Consider the following 17,505-nt stretch of genomic DNA (forward strand, 5'->3'; position numbering starts at 1 on the left):
GGATATGTGGTAAGCAAACAACAAATTGTGGCCTTGATAAAGCCAGTGCACATTCATACACTCCATAATTGTAAGGGAGCATTGATGAATCTACCTTGTAGTATCAGGGTGGCGGTGTTGCTATTTTGATAAAACATGGCACCTGAGCAACTCTGTGAAATCAGGTAGATAACCATGAAAGCTATACTTTTATGTTATTCTGCTCAGGATGTGTGTTTTTGTTGTCTGCGGATTATCACGCTCTGGAACCAGCGCTTCGATTTTTGCAAGATATATGCCATCACTTGGCAGTATTTTCTTGTAAATGCTTTTTTGTTGGCGATTTCAATTTGCCTGCTGTTAAGTGGAATCTTCCATTCTCAAATACAGATCAAGGTGCCGACGTCAGTTCAATTGCTTGAAAAAATGTTAACAATGATGTGCCGCAAGTAGTACCTGAGCCTAGATGGTTTGTGATCCATCCTCTTCAATCCTAGATTTTGTTTTTATAACTAGGACAATTGGAGAACTTATTATGTCTCTTAATCCTTGTATTTCTGATCATGCTACAGTGTTTTTCTCATGTAGTCGATCCATGGCACCCCCTGAACAGACTTGTACATAAGGACATAAGGAATTACATATAATCAATTATGTTTTTGGTAATTATGTAATTGAATTATTACTTTGTTTACTCTGTATGCACACTGAAATTCAATTACTCTTAATACGTTATCGTTTTTTGGGTGCTTCACGCACTTTCTAGGGGCTATTTATCTATCTATGGTTGTATGTATCCTCTTTTATGATGGCATGAGCCACTGTAGATACGGGACCAGGCAGGCACCGCTGTTTGAAGAAGCTCTGATGCCAAATGGGAGCACTGGGTATATGCCACTAAGTCTGTGCTGTTCTTCAAAGGTCTGTGCTGTTCTTCAATGGACCTCTTTGATGCCAACTTGGGTCATTGGGTATGTGCCAGTAGGTTTATGCTGCTCTCCAAGAAGCGTTTTTGACACCAACTTGGATAACTCAGTATGAGCCACTAGAAATGTATTGCTACACCATTACGAAAATTATCCCTTAAATTTCTCCGATGCTGAGCAGAATTGTACCCATGTCAGAAGAGTTCCTCAAAGACAGCAACCAGAAGCATTAGCAGGCTGCACCACAAATGCACTGTGTATGTGCTGCTTTTCAATGAAGGCCTTTCACCCCAATGCTTTATCCAGCTGCACCATGAATGCACTGGGTATGTGTTGCTCTTAAATGAACCACTCGCCAAGTTGGGCCACTGAATATGCGCCACTAAGTGTTCAGCAAGCGAGGGAACAATTCTGTGTTTGCAGGCACTGGCATGTCATGCTTCTCATCTCAGATGCTATGCGCGGACTTCTGGGCAGTGCCACTAAATGGCGTAGTGTGTCCAAAAAGGAAGTACGATAGAGGAGCCCGGTAGCCACATGACGCGTTTCTCAGCGTTCGCACGCACTGGCTTTGGGAAAGCGTGAAAGAGGATTTTTGCTGCACTACACGCCTCATACATAACACATTTCCATGGTGGCAATATTTTGTGTGGTTATATTGATTTAGTGCTATCACATTATTGTCGAAAGTCATCTTGAGATGGGTTCTGCCACAATTTTTTCAGTAACCAATTACACGTAACAAGTAAAATTTTTGACGAAACAAGCTATAACAGGCAGCACAGCTAAAAACACAGGTTTCAGTATTGGTGAAGATTTTTCTCGACCAGTTCGAAATGCACGAAAGCACCTTGTAGCTTTTGCCAGGACCAAGTCTGCCCCTTTTTCCGCCCGATAAAAATGCTGCACATGGGACCTAAACGGTACATCTTTGATCAAAAACACTGTCAGTCAAAGAAATCGCCTAGGAATCGTTTCGCTGTTGGAACACGCATAAGCAGCCGCGGACTAACCGTCGAGTTATTTTTTCTTTTTTCATAATCTACACCAGTGTACACAGTTTCTTTCCCAAGCGCAAAGCCTTGTTTAATCTCCTCTCGTCTTCTGGCAGTAACATACTAATCTTAACTGAAACGTGGCTAACAAGTGACATCACAGATAATGAGGTTTTGGATGACTTACCGAATTTTGACGTTTACCGTAATGATCATCAGGCACACGCAGGGGAAGTGTTGTTATTTAGACTTTTACTTTATTTAGAGCTTTAGACCATTAACAATAATATTCCATGTTCATTGGTTAACATTACTTCAGACCTAGAAATTTTATGGTTAAAATGCAGTGCCCCACCAAAGACCGTTGTGCTTGGTGTCTGCTACAGGGCTCCTAACAGTAACCCAAAATAAGGTTATTCATGCGATATTCCAGATTACCCCCACTTTCCGCCAAATGTTCAAGAAAACCATTCACATGTACGACAAAGGAAATTACAAAGGAATTAACGAGCTAGAAGCTTTTCTGCTGTATTTTCAATCTACATTTCATCACCGGTCTGTCACTGATAATTGGACAGTATTCGAGAACAATATAAATGAACTAACAAGCAAATTTATACCCTGGATCAGTTTTTGTGCAAGTCGCCAAAAACCGTGGTTCTCAGACAAGCTGAAAAGATTAGAAAGAAAAAGAAAATGTCTTTACAGTGCACGTGTGCAGATGTATGGGATAAATACTATGGAGCTGAGGATTCGTATTATAACGCAATTCGCTGCACCAAACACACTTTCTTTCAAACGGAGCTGCCAAAAATCCTAAAGAATAAGCCCCAGGAGGTATTGGGAAATAATAAACCCACGAGAAACATGTGTCATCATTTTCACGAATACCCCAGGCAAGGAAGCCACTGATACTAAGGGTCTGTTCGATTCGCCTGCACCACTGCGAACCAGTTCACAGCGGTTCACGAGAAGTTCAGAAACTGTGCAGCTCGATTCCGGAGGTGCAGGCTCAGCGAAACACTTGAAACGAATGCAAAGGTGCAGACGCGGTTTAGGCGTTATGCTATGTCAGGCTAATGTGCACGGAGTGCGTAAGTTTGAGAGGTCCTGAACTGCAGGTATGATCGGTTTCTGGGGCGTAAATACACACCACAGCTGCGTAGACACATCAGACGTGCGTAAGCGGGGTTTTAACGGTGCTCGCACCCGTGTGCTGCGTCGTCTGCTTTGCACCTGTATGCCTGCACCAAGTCGGCACCGACAGTGGAGCGGGTGCAGCAAAATCATGAACCAGCCCTGCACCTTTCCTGTACCTTTTGAAACGAACGTTGTGGTTCCGCGGGCGCCATTGCTGCACCGCTGAAACGAATGGCAGGGTGCAGCACCTCGCGAACTGGTTCATGTGGTGCAGGCGAATCGAACGTACCACAAATGTGCAGACATATTTAACCGTGCGTTTGTTGCTGTTTTTACAGACGAAACTGACTCATCCTTGCCCGCTCCGCCTAGCATTACACTTTCAGCAATGACATCAATTAAATTCACCGCGCAAGGCATTATGAAACTTATCGACAAATTAAATGCTCATCAGCTGCTGGAGTCGATGAACTCAGCTGAAAAATATTAAAAAACACAAAACATATTTCAGCCACCTATCTTTCATTACTGTTTTCTCAGTCACTTTTAAAAGGAACCCTACCGGACGACTGGAAAGTGGGGAGGGTCATTCCGGCTCACAAATCGGGTATAAAAGATTCTCCATTAAACTATTGTCCCATCTCCTTACAGGGACCCTGAAATGATTGACAATTTCGTACAAACATACCGAGTCATTAGAGTAGGTCCTTCTGATCATTAATTGATGCATCTAAGTGCTCCGCGTAAAGTGTGTAATTTATTATAAGGTTTTAAAAATGTACATCACTGCCAATCGCAGCACATCGCTCGGCTGAATTTTAAGCAGCCCCTACCCATTAGACGTTAGTAGGGCGAGCTATCTGATTGGCTGCCCAGGGTGCGTCATCAAAAATTTTTCCACCTTTATGGTGAACAAACGTTGTTTGTAATAGTTGGAATGTTAGTTAATTTGTTTCTATAAAAAGAAAGTAACAGAAAGGGGATGCACAAGAACAATTTCTCACTACACTTATGCACTTCCGGTACACAGCAAGCGTCGTCTGCTTGTGTTACAACATGCTCCATTTTGACGAGAGCTCTGCGGTCAGAGTCAGTCTCAGTCTTTTTGCGAGCACCATAATTCGACTTTGTTGCGTTGTGGGCTGCAAACGTAGTGACTGGCAATATGCCAAGCTGCGACATTGTGTCCCTCTGCAAGGCAGCAGACGTGCAGACTGGCTGCAGCACATCGGACTGTCGCTATCCGATCGGTACTAGGATTTTCACATTTGTGGCAATCAATTTACACCGGAGGATTACTACCATAACAGCATTTCGAGAGTCCGGTATTCGGGTAAACACAAGCGCAAGGGGACAGGGCCTGGCTGTTTGACCGTGCCGTTTCACAGGATGAGCAGAAGCGCAAATGTGGATGGTCTGCACGGTGCAGCCACCTGGTGGCACAGAGCTCGACCACACACAGTAGCAGTAATGAAATGTATTCTTTGCTGCTGGTGTAAATTTTTTGCAGAAGTGTAATTGTTAACATGTTGTTTTGGTAAATGTTTAAAATGTTTTACACTTGGTTAGAGCAATATCAGTGCTTTGTTTGGCTGGTTAAACTCTGCGCCAACAGGTGGCTGGATGTTGCAGACCGATCAGGCTGTTCAAGTACGTCTACACTAAAGTTCCTTCATTAGCTTGAGTTTATGACTCCAGCCATCTGTCAAAACGGCAAGCTCGCCTGTGGTTACCGGAATACCAGACACGTTTGGCGCTGTGGTAGAATGCTCGCAACGCATGCTACTTCAATAGCTCTCGCTTGGGGTCGACTGCCAAGCAGCTGGCGGAGAGTTTGGAGAGGCTTTGCGCGCGCACTCCTAGAGAACCGGAAGTCAACGACACGATGTGCCATCATGACACAGAGCTAGTGAAGGTGGAGCTTAGCCCCGATCACTCGGCGAAAGAATTGAGGAGAAAATGCATGACTATAGAGGAGGGTAACTTGTAATCATCCGTAGCTCTCTTAATATGAGACGCTTCACATAAATTGTGGTGCGAATGATTAACTTTAGCTGTACCCTACACGTCTACAAAATTTGTCCGAACCATTTCAGGGGCCCTTTAACCAGCTTGCCATGCAAACTCATGGAACATGTAATTTATTCACATATCACCACCTTTCCAGATTTCAACACTTTCCTTCATCCGGCTCAGCACGGGTTTCGTAGAGGACTCTCCTGCTAAACACAATGAACAATCTTCACCTCCGACCTACATTCTAAACCTTGACTGTAACTTGCAGACCAATGCATTGTTTTTAGATTTTGCAAAGGCATTTGAGAAGGTACCACACCAACGCCTATTACTAAAACTCGCTGTTTTAAATTTGCACCCTAATATTCTAGCATGGATAAAAGAATTCCCAACTAACCGCTCTCAGTTCGTTTCTATCAACAATCACAGCTCCAGCACTCTCCCCGTAACATTGGGTGTACCGCAGGGATCTGTGCTCAGCCCGCTTTTGTTTCTCATATATATTAATGATCTGGAACTCCAAGTATTGTGTAAGTATCTTGTAAGTTTCGATCAACCAAACAATCAAATTTTTCTTCCACATAGCAGAAGTATTACGCAGTGGAGGAAGAATATGACAGCTTAACTTCTCAAACTAAACACAAGTTTCTTTCTACCACTTTACCAGCTATGCTACAAACTAACCCGAAGCAATTTTGGAAAACTATTAATCCTAATCACTGGAATGAGATTTCACTTAACAATAGGTCCAGACTTCCGATAACAGAGACGGAGGTTGCAGATCTTCTTAACACAACATTTAGTTCAATTTTTTACTAATAATTTACTCGACTGCTTACCCGATCCACCATACTTCGCATATCTGCTTATGCAATATATCACATTCAATCTCATCGGCATTGTCAAAGTAATTGAATACCTAATTGAAGAACTTGTCATCCACGGCAGTAGACGGTATCAATGCCTATGTGCTAAAAAATACTAAACATGTGTGTAGCCTGTTTTTATCACTCACATTCCAGGAATCTCTTAACAGCACTTCAATTCCACATGACTGGCAGGTGGGGAAGGTCATCCCAGTTTTAAAAAAGGAAGCCGATCACCAAGTAATTACCGCCCTATTTCCATAACAAGTGTCTTGTAAAATAATGGAACATATTTTATACTCGCCATAGTGCTAACTTCCTAACATCCACCAATTTTTCTCACCCAAGTCAACATGGTTTCTGGAAAAATTATTCCTGTCACACCCAACTTGTTCTTTTCTTGCACAACTTACATTTGAACCTAGATCGTAACATTAGGATGCATATTTATCTATTTCCTAGTTTGCAAAATAATGCTGAATTTTTCCTTTTGGGGCTCCCGACTGACCCAATAGTTTCAGATTTCGAAAAAGCATTCGATAGGGTCCCACATGGTCGTCTCTTAATAAGGTTACCCTGTCTTAACGTCCATCCGTATGTTCTAAGCTGGATTCAAAGGTTTTTAACTAACCGTCAGTAGTTCATACATGCTAACTCACAATCTTCATCCTTGATACCCATGCTTTCAGGCATACCTCAAGGTACCATACTTGGTCCCCTCCTTTTCTTATTATACATCAATGACCTGCCTTGTAATATTTCTTCTCATATCTGACTCTTCGCAGATGATTGTGCGGTTTACTGAGCAATTACTAACCCCATCGACCATTTCGCGTTACAAAATGACCTACCGCGCATACAAAACTGGTGTTACACTTGGCTAATGTCATTAAATGTATCTAAAATGGTGTTGATGTCTATTCATCATCGTCATAATTACGATATGCCTAATTATAGCATCAATAACATGCAGATTGCAACAACCGATTCATTCAAATATCTTGGTATGTATATCTCGCGTGACTTAACTTGGACCTGTCATGTTAACCAAATAATAAATTTTGTTAATCGTAGTCTAGGTTATCTATACCGTAACGTTTTCCTCGCTCCTCCCTCTATTAAACAACTTGCTTTTCTAACTTTTGTGCGGCCCAAGCTGGAGTATGCCCATGCTATTTTTGATCTCCACCACAATAACCTTATTAACGCCCTCAAGTTGGTTCAGAACCGCGCAATGAGATTTATCCTCTCAAATTATTCGTGCAATTCAAACATCTCAGCACTAAAAGCCCAAAAAGGTTTACCCTCTCTAGCCTGATGGTGTAGAATAGCATTTCTTACACTTTTTCATACATTTTTCCATTCTTTGCCTTTTGACAACCCATACATGAAAAGAGCACATTGCATTGCCCGCACAAGTCACTCTAACACAGTATATCCCCCACAAGCCCATACCCTGACTTTTCAGCAATCATTTTTTTTTTTGCGCACAACACGAGACTCGAATGGCCTGCCCACCAAAGTTGCTACTATCATCGATCCACTTGTATTCAAAGGGCTCATCGAAAATATCCCATTGTAACTTGTAGTATCTTTGTTAGCCATTAACCACCTACTCCCTCATGTAATGTCTCAACAAGAGACTTTTGAAAAAAGAAAAGGAAAATCCATATCTTCGCCGACGACCGTATAATGTATCGTACTATTACTAACACTTCGCATCAAGCTACCTTTCAAGACGACCTTGACCGCGTCCATGAATGGTGTGGCTTCTGGTTAATGACGCTCAAAGCTAACAAATGCAAACTGGTCTCATTTCATCGTCAACAGAACCCCTTACTTGAGTATGCCAGTCCAATCGGGAACTTGCACCAAATATACCCAAAAAATGTACTCGAGTCTGTTCAAAACTGTGCCATTTTCTTCGCCCATTCTTCATATTCTTATAACACCAGCGTTTAATCCCTGAAGACAAACTCTAGTCTCGAAAGCCTCAAAGCTTGCCGCCGCATTGCCAGCCTCTGTTTACTCCACAATTTTTACCGTAGCACTCTAAATCAAACACCTTACATTACTCATACCAACCGCATATATCACCGTACTGCACATTCGTCTTAGACTGCCCGGCCTCTTTCTTGAGCTATGACTTTTTCAGGTTGATTTTTTCCTTGCACTGCTGTGGACTGGAACGCTCTCCCGGCTGATGTAGTCGTCATTACGTGCCCCTTGTCATACACAAATGCTGTAACCGCTTATATCATAAGGCAGTGACTTGTATTTATTTGTTGAGCATATTAACCCACCCCTTATGTAAATACCCCCCAGGGGGTCTTTGACCCTTTCAGGGTAAATTTTTTTTATTGCAAATTCCAATTCTGCTGAGGGACCTATCTCAAAAAAAAAATTACCGTAATTTTTCTAGGGTGACCCGAAAGTGAGAAAAAAATATTTTGCATTGGTATATATGTACTGTTTATTCATGAGTAACAACAATCAAAGAAGGAAATAAACTTATAATAATTAAAAATTTGATGCATTGTTACACACGTAAGGCTTAAAAAATGCGCACACCAGAATATTTCGTAAGTCTCAAATGTTCCTGCTCTTAGACTAATATTTACGTCCATAGCATAATCGAACTGCGTAGGTGAGCGCTGTTAGGATTGGCCTGCAGGGGTACTGCTCTGCAAAGCTATTTCAGCCCGCTGCACGTGCTTCGATCGACCCACGGTGCTGGCGCCCTTCAGAGAACCAGCGAGGACAGCGCTAACCAACTGTGAACTTATTCAGAGAACTGCGGACTACAGTAGCGTCAATCCACCAGGCACCTCGTTCGGAAAATCGGTGACGGCAGCAGGGCGGGCCACGTTTGGCACCCAACGTATTGTTTGTTGATTTGCCGGGTCTTCATGGTCTCTCTCGGCAGCAAGAAGAGCTTCTCCCCAAAAGGGTGCTTTGCGGTGCGTGGGCCCCAGGATTCGTCACAGTCTGCTGACACACGTGGTGACTACAGGAGAAAGGCAGCTCTGGAATTTAGAAGCGCCGGCTGGGGTCTGGCGTGACCACCTGGCTAAGGGGACGCGCTCAACTCGGGTTCTGGGAATCCAAAGTGCGTGAGCCCTCCTCCTCCAAGTCGGGTCGACTATGCCCCAACGACTATGGACAGTCCGATTGGACAGCCGTTTCCCTCACCTAGGGATCTAGGGAGCACGGAGTGTTTATAAGCGGCTAATTGTCGGCTGCTAAGTGTGCTCGTCATCATGCTCGTGAGCATTGTGCTCGTCTGTGTGCCCTCTGATCGTGCTCGTAAGCTGTATGCTTCGTTTTGCGGGCTCCATTTGGGAGTCACGCTAGACTGTGTAGATGTATCCCATGTTTAAAATGTAAATACTGTAAATAAACCCTGTACGCCTAGTTCCTCCCAAGTTCCTCTCTACGACCTTCAACCCTTACAAATGGTGGCAGCGGCGAGATCGTCTGACAACTCCTGCAACTGTATGCAGCAGTGGGATCGTCCCTCAAATCTTGCAGCGCACTCAAGAAAACTGCGATTGTGTGCCCGTCAAAAAAGCAAAACGTGTGACAAACTTTCCCTAATTTTCATCTTATTGCCAACCAGAGGCAATTAGTTTTCGCGAGTTGCCAAAAAAGGAAAAGGAAATGCATGCATGGCGGCATCCTTCCTATGCGCACCTCTGTGAGCACTAAACGAGCGAGAAACAGGAGGTCGCCCTTTGAGCGATTAGTAACGAGATAGCCATTAGTTTTACGAGTGTAAGAAGCTGAAACTGCCCGTGGAACAAAACCTGAACCGCTGCTTGCCCGTGCGCGCACCAATTTGCGAGCGATAGTATATAGACGCGCCGGAGAAAACTAGCTCTAAAACAAACCATGCAATGAAAACCGAGAGAGGGAGGCACGAGAAAAAACATTTCCTGTATTCCCACGTAGTGGCAGCACATGCCAGAAAAGAAAAAGTTAGGAAATTGGCACGCGCTTTAAACCTACAGACGGCGGCATAAATATATGGCATCGACCATTTTGGATTTGTTCGCGGCGCCGTATATTTACGTCACTGACCCTGAAAGGGTTAAGGTGAATACGGTACAGTGAAGAGCACTTTATTTTGACAGGAACTACAGTGTCCAAACAGATGAAAACGTGTATACAGAGGTAACGTCCTTCCATCAATCAGTGCCCTGCAGCTATGCCTCGTTCACCTGAACATGGAAGGCTTGCAGATTTGCACACCTCTCCGGTACGTCTAACTTCTGAGATTTCCTCTAACGGTAAATTTTTCTTTCTACTGGAAGCACTTTTAAGTGGCCTTCATAAGTGCTAAGAGCTGCTGCTTAATTTTTCTTCACTTAGTGCGGTCTATGACTTCTTTGATATAGGCAGAGGTTTTCATCCTTTAAAGGGGTGCTGAAACACTTTTTGAATATAGTAAAAAAAAAATGTTGCAGACCTATTAAAGAGGCTCCTGTGAACATGTGAGCCAAATATTATTGCATTGCATGCTACAGTCTTGTGTCAAAAGCAGTGAACTGATGCTTGCTCTAGCATCCACAATTTTATGGAAAGCTGGTCGAAAGCAATTGATGGACCAACGCTATTGGCTGGTTTCCTGATTGCAAGAACATCCGCAGTCATACATAACTACTAATATTAAGTTAAATAAATGAAGTATATGTCTGTGATCTCAAAAAAGACAGAAAAATAATTTCATCTTTGCACTGCAGATAGATGCATCTGGTGCACGAAGCCTCCGAGATGGCAGTGAGCAGCTGTGTAATGCAGTTTACCACAGCCAACACCGGTTGCCACGATGACCCCTTTCACCATCGCAACACTCAACTTCTGGCCGGGCCTTTGCCCTCTTGGTTTCCCCACGGTGTTGCTTACAGCACGCTAGCGGAGATGAAAAGAGAGAGAAAGCCGTGTATTGGTGCGATAAGTCCAGATATAGTTAAGACTCAAAACAATTTTGCGGCACGAGACTCATAGGATGACGTACGTGAGGCTATTATATGATAAGTTGGGAAAGTGTTTCATGGCTCCTTTAAATGAATGTTTCTATCAGTTTGATATATGTGACCTATTTAAACCTATTTTGAGATTGTAACACAAGAACAATATTAAGGCAAAGGCTTTAGATGGTTCATGGGTCGAAAAATCCTATGTCTGGCAATGTCCGATCAAAACCTTTGACCTTTGTGGGAGTCAAAACAACAACCTCTGGTGTTAAGGCGGAATTAATTAAGGCACTAGAACCCACGACCCAACATGGGGATATGGGTGAACTGGCCATATCTTCAAGTTCAATTTCAATTGACATTATTAAGGTCAAGCCGAACGCACTACCTTTGGTGTTAATTAAGAAAAGTTAACAAAGGCACAGTTACTAAGGACATAGTTAATTAAGACCATCGAATCTGCACCCTTTGGTGTTAATCAGGGCGAATTAAGGCACTCAAACACACTACCTTTGATGGAATAAAACAACTAATACATAGTGAAAACGCACTAAAATGAAAATGCCAAGTAGTGCAATGAATGTCTCGTGAGCACGCAAGCTTTCACCTTCATCCACTTTAGCGTGTGCTAAATATGTAACAACTTTTATTAGGGCTGAAAAATGTGCAGTATTGTATTAAATTATGTTACAGATTTAGCCACTATTCAAGGAACGTGAACATTTGTTGGCGTCTGTTAGTCATCATCTTTACCATCATATTTTATGTCCACTGCAGGACAAAGACGATCTCCAATTACCCCTGTCCTGCGCCAACCGATTCCAACAAGCTCCCACGAATTTCTTAATTTAATCGCTCCACCTAGTCTTTTGTCGTCCTCGATTGAGTTTTTTTTCTCTTTGTACCCATTCTGTAACCCAAATGGTCCAAGGGTCTTCTAACCGGCGCATTACATGACCTGCCCAGCTCCATTTTTTTCTCTTAATGTCAATTAGAATATCGGCTATACTCATTTGCTGTCTGATCCAAATCGCTCTCTTTCTGTCTCTCAAGGTTATGAGTAGCATTCTTCATTCCATTGCTCTTTGTGCAGTCCTTGACTTGTTCTCAAGCTTCCTTGTCAGTCTCCAAGTCTCTGGCCCATATGTCAGCACGCATAAAATGCACCGATTGTATACTTTCCTTTTCAATGATAATGGTAAGCTCCCAGTCAGGAGCTCACGATGTCTGCCGTATGCGATGCAACCCATTTTTATTCCTTCTGTGAATTTCCTTCTCATGGTCAAGGTTCCCTGTGATTAGTTGACCTAGGTAAATGTACTCCTTCACAGACTCTAGAGGCTGACTGGCGATCCTGAATTCTTGTTCCCTTGCCCGGTTATTGATCATTATCATTTTCTTCTGCATATTAATCTTCAGCGCCACTCTTACACTCTCTTTGTTAAAGTCTTCAATCATTTGTCGTAACTCGTCTGCAGTGTTGCTGAATAGAACAATGTCATCGGCAAACCAAAGGTTGCTGAGGTATTCACCATTGATCCTTACTCCTAAGCCTTCCCCAGGTTAATAGCTTGAATACTTCTTCCAAGCACGCAGTGAACAGCATTGGAGAGATTGTGTCTCCCTGTCTGACCCCTTTCTTTATAGGTATGTTCCTACTTTTCTTGTGTAGAATTAAGGTAGCTGCGAAATCTCTGTCGATATTTCCACGTGTGTGTGGTATTTGCTTGTTTGAACGAGGCGCATGGGCGCCATCACTCGAGAAAAGAGCAAGAACAACAAACTAGGCTCGCGCCGTGAATCTAACTGGTCAGCGCTGCAACCGCTGTTGTAAATATAACCTGTAAATAGTTGCCCGTCTTACTGACTCGTCCTTCGTGTAACATTGTGGTGGAGGTGAAACGTTCCCTGTGTGGCCGCACCATCGTCTTCTCAGCCATGGCTTCCGATGGAACCACTCCGTCGCCGCCTACACCTGTGGTGCCTACCACAACATACGTTACGGTTCCTAGTCTCTGTGATCCTGGGACATTCTCTGCCAAAAATTATGTTGACGACTGGCACAGCATGTATGAGCGTGTTAGCCAAAGCCACCACTGGGACTCAACCATCATGCTTGCCAATGTGACCTTTTATCTGGATGGGACACTGTGTGTCTCGTTTCGCACCGATGAGGACGAGCTCTCCAGCTGGGACATTTTCAAAGAGCGGTTTTGCATTTGGCAACTCGTCAGGTCGCCAACAAGCTGCGCGAAAAGAGCTTGCCACCCGTGTCCAGTCGTCCACCGAATCGTATGTCTCCTTCATACTGGTAGTGCTCGCGCTTTGCTGGAAAATCTACGAGCACATGACCGAGGTTGAATGGTGGGCCATATCCTAGAAGGCATCGCGGACGACGCCTTCAATTTGCTCGTCTATAAAGACGTGTCTACCGTCGACACCATCGTCAAAAAATGCCGACGCTTCGAGGCAGCCAAAAGCTGCCGCGTCGTCCCACAGTTTTCCCGGCTCCCAAACACCCCTGCCACATCCTCTTGCTCCGCTCTTACCGCCACATGACCATTTCAAGAGAACGCCGCCCATATCGTTCGCTGTGATATTGAAACGGTGAGTCCGGCTCCCCCTTCATCCACGACCCCCCGACTGTAGCTTTGACGAAGCGGCCCCCACTATTTCCGTTATTCAAGCCATTGTGCGGCAAGAAATTGCAAACCTTGGACTCCCTACTACCTGCTCTGTCTCCCGACCTGATTCGGCACCCATTCCCATATCCACAACCTGTAATGACCAGTATTTTGCTCCCAGACCACGCAATCCTGCTGAATGGTGAACCCCAGACGACAAACCGATCTGCTTCTGCTGCCGCTACGTTGGTCATGTATCCCGCCACTGCCGCACCACCTGGATGCCGCCATACTGGATGCCGCTCGTTCCCTGCTCCTCACCCATACACTGACGGTCATTGTTATTCACCTCACCGTCTGTACACTACTTCTGCTGCCCCTGACAGCCACTCCTCCGTGCGATCGCCGTCGCCTAAACGCCATCACTCCCCGCCGCCCCAGCCTTGCCGCTTTTCCTCGCCCAACCGACGGACGAAAAACTAGGCCAACCTAGGCAAACACCAACACGGACACGACCACGTTAATGCCTACGCTAGCCGGATCCCGACAACTGCCGAGCGCAACTATTCCATTACCAACCTCGAATGTCTCGCTCTCATCCGGGCTGTTTCAAAGTTCCGCCCATATTTATATGGCAAGCCCTTCTCAGTAATCACAGACCATCATGCGCTCTGTTGGCTTTGGTCGCTCAAGGATCCTACTGGCCGACTCGGTCGTTGGGCCCTCCAACTATAAGAATATCTCACCGTTCGTGTGACCGTACATGCGAACGACCAGGCGTTGGGAAGCAGCATGGGGCGAACTTATTCACTCGCTATACGGTCGCGGTGAGTCGGACTTCTAGATTTCTCGCGCGCCCATCGGCATGTTTTGGGGATAGCAACTCGGCTAGCAGGCATTGATCTATGAAAGGTGCAATAAATGCCCTAGTGATTGTTTGCACTACTGTGTTGTCGATTCCTTTGTCCCAAGAGCACGGGAGGAGAACCCCACATCTGGCTGCCCAATGTGGGACTCTTGGGGCATCGGATGATAGATTTAACAGTTTTGCTTCGTCCGAGACCTTTGTTTGAACTGAAGCGTAGGGCTAGCGTGGATTTTGATCGCTAGCGTTGGCGGCGTGCTTTCTTGAGCGAGGCGACGGTGGCTGTAGTGTGTTTGAACTTATCAACATGCTAAGCCTTTTCGCAAGTGTTTTTTTTTAATGACATTCGTCAGTACGAGAGCCATGTGGTCTGCATCCTGGGAGAGCGAGGCTGAGCGCCCGCGGAGCAGTGGCAAGCCTGAAGCGAGTAAGTACGGAAGCCTCGTGGGTGGTCCGAATTTCTTATGTAAATAGCTTCTTCTGTCTCTCCGACTCGGATAATGTCACGGCTCTGGGAGCCGGGTGGCCGCGGGCCATGGGTGCCACTACGGGCTGACTGGTATTGTGGCCTGGCACCGGGCGCTCCGACACCGTCTGGGACGGTGGGCGCCGTCAACTCGGATGCTCTGTGCACTGAGCGGGGTAGGACCACCTCACAGAGCTGACGTCTCCTCGCGGCTGCCTGTTTTGCGCCCATTGTAGGTGTTTTTTTTTTTTTGGATGCCGGTTGTTGTCAGGATAACGACGCTTTAGGCCTAAGGCTTTACGAAGCTGCCTGTCGCAAGTGGAGGGACACAACCTGGTGAACCGTGGCGTTGAGGCATTGCAATTTGCTTCCCTCGCTCAAGGAAGCGAGCTTCGTTCACATGAACTTAGCATCTGAGTAGCTGCCCGATCTTTTGCTAGCCGAGTTGAACATCGTACCACGTGGGCGATGCGCATGCAGAATTCCTCTCCCTTGCACTACTTTAGTGTTTGCTGAGTGTGTTGAGTGTACGCAGCGTGATTGGAGTCACCCCTGGCTTGCTGTCACCTGCACATCGTCTGCGCTGCTGCCCCGGACTACGATCGAGTCACCCCGGGCGATGGTGATGCTGTGGCCAGTTCGGCGCAGCGACTTGGCGGCCTCCTGCATCCAGCTCACAACCCATGGCGGCGGACAAAAGAGCCGGCGGTCACCTACAGCTATGGCGGCTCTTGCCAGCAGGGCACGTCGGCGCGAACGACGCTTGCTCGTACCGACTACTGCGTCGTCGTTTCTAGAGTCCTTGCCTGGAATTGCGCCGTCGAGTCCGCAAAGCTGCTGCTGTGACTGGCGGACGCCAGCGACAATGTCGGCTCGCATGCTATCGACAGCGTGTGGACATTTCTTCGGCACGGCCACTGTTGCACGTACTACCTTGTTCGCGAAGCACGCACTGATGTTAAACCGAGTGACATGTTTCGCCAGAATATGCAGTGATTTAAGGTTAGGGGGACGTAGGGATGCGCGACCCTCACGCGTCCCCTGATATGTTGGTTTTCCCGCACGGCTCGCGTGGCCTGGCGCCCGCGGCGGTCGGAGTGGTTGAAGCGCAGCGCGAGACATGGCGCGAGTGTTGCGCTGCTACCGGCGGGGTTACTTGGGTGCGGGAGAGGAAGGCGCTTCCTCTTTGGGTCGGGACAGGAAGCAGTACGGACATGCCGTGCCGCGCGTGCGCTGATCCATGCTTCTGCGAGACCGTCTCGCATGGCCGCCTTGGAACGCGCCACCGTTCGCGTGACCGTACATGCGAACGACCAGGCGTTGGGATCCAGCATGGGGCGAACTTATTCGCTCTCTATCCGGTCGCGGTGAGTCGGACTTCTAGATTTCTTGCGCGCCCATCGGCATGTTTTGGGGATAACTCGTCTAGCAGGCATTGATCTATGAAAGGTGCAATAAATGCCCTTGTGATTGTTTGCACTACTGTGTTGTCGTTCCTTTGTCCCAAGAGCACGGGAGGAGAACCCCCCACGCTGCACCTTGACACAACCCTCCCTGTCCATGCAGCACCGACCAGTGAATACGCCATCGCCCACTGTGCCCACGCAAGGGAAATCGCCCGTGACCGCCTTCTGAAATCCCAAGACAGTCAAAGGCATTTGTATGACAAGTGCCACTGAGACGTGCACTTCTCACCTGGTTCTTTGGTGCTTCTATGGTCTCCTTCGCATCAGGTCGGCCTGTATGAAAAACTGCTGTCTCGTTACACGGGCCCATACTGAGTGCTTCGTGCCGTGACTCCCGTCACCTACGAGATCGCCCCTGACGCCCCCTCTGCTTCCCATTCCAGTGATATCATGCACATTACACAACTGAAGCAGTATCATCCTCCCAGTGATGACATTTAGACGCTCCGGGACGTCGCTTCTGCCGCCGGGGGATTATGCTACACGCATGTGGTATGTGCTTGTTTGAACGAGGCGCATGGGCGCCACATCACTTGAGAAAAGAGGAAGAACAAACTGGGCTCTCGCTGAGAATCTAACCGGTCAGCGCTGCAACTGCTGTTGTAAATATAACCTGTAAATAGTTGCCCGTCTTACTGACTCGTCCTTCGCGTAACAATATATTCTAGATATTTACGTAAGCAGTCTGTAATCCTTGATTGCGTAATGCCTCTAAAACTGCATGGTATCTCTACTAAATCAAATGCTTTTTCGTAATCGATGAAAGCCATATAGAGAGGCTGATTGTACTCTGCGGATATCTCAATTACCTAATTATTGATATGGATGTAATCCATTGTAGAGTATCCCTTCCTGAAGCCAGCCTGTTCCCTTGGTTGACGAAAGTCCAGTGTTGCCCTTATTCTATTGCAAATTATATTGGTGAATATTTTATATAATACTGGGAGTAAGCTAATCGGTCTATAGTTTTGCAACTCTTTAACGCCTCCCTTTTTGTGGATTCGCATAATGTTTGCATTCTTCCAGCTTTCTGGAACCCTTGAAGTCGATAGACACTTCGTATAGAGAGCCGCCAGTTTTTCAAGCATTGTGTCTCCTCCATCTGTGATTAAATTGACGGTTATTCCATCTTCTCCTGCCGCTTTTCTGCGTTTCATGTCTTGCAAGGCCCTTCTAACCTCATCGC

The 17,505-nt window shown here is 46.0% G+C and overlaps 1 protein-coding gene across 13 annotated transcripts in view; it reads right to left on the reverse strand.

Moving 5' to 3' along the window:
• LOC126526907 (transmembrane protein adipocyte-associated 1 homolog) overlaps window positions 1-17,505 on the reverse strand; it is a 245,480-nt gene that overhangs the window by 57,633 nt on the left and 170,342 nt on the right. The gene's annotated exons all lie outside the window — the stretch shown is intronic.

This window comes from Dermacentor andersoni, chromosome 9 (assembly GCF_023375885.2).
Source record: "Dermacentor andersoni chromosome 9, qqDerAnde1_hic_scaffold, whole genome shotgun sequence".
Lineage (NCBI taxonomy): Eukaryota > Metazoa > Arthropoda > Arachnida > Ixodida > Ixodidae > Dermacentor > Dermacentor andersoni.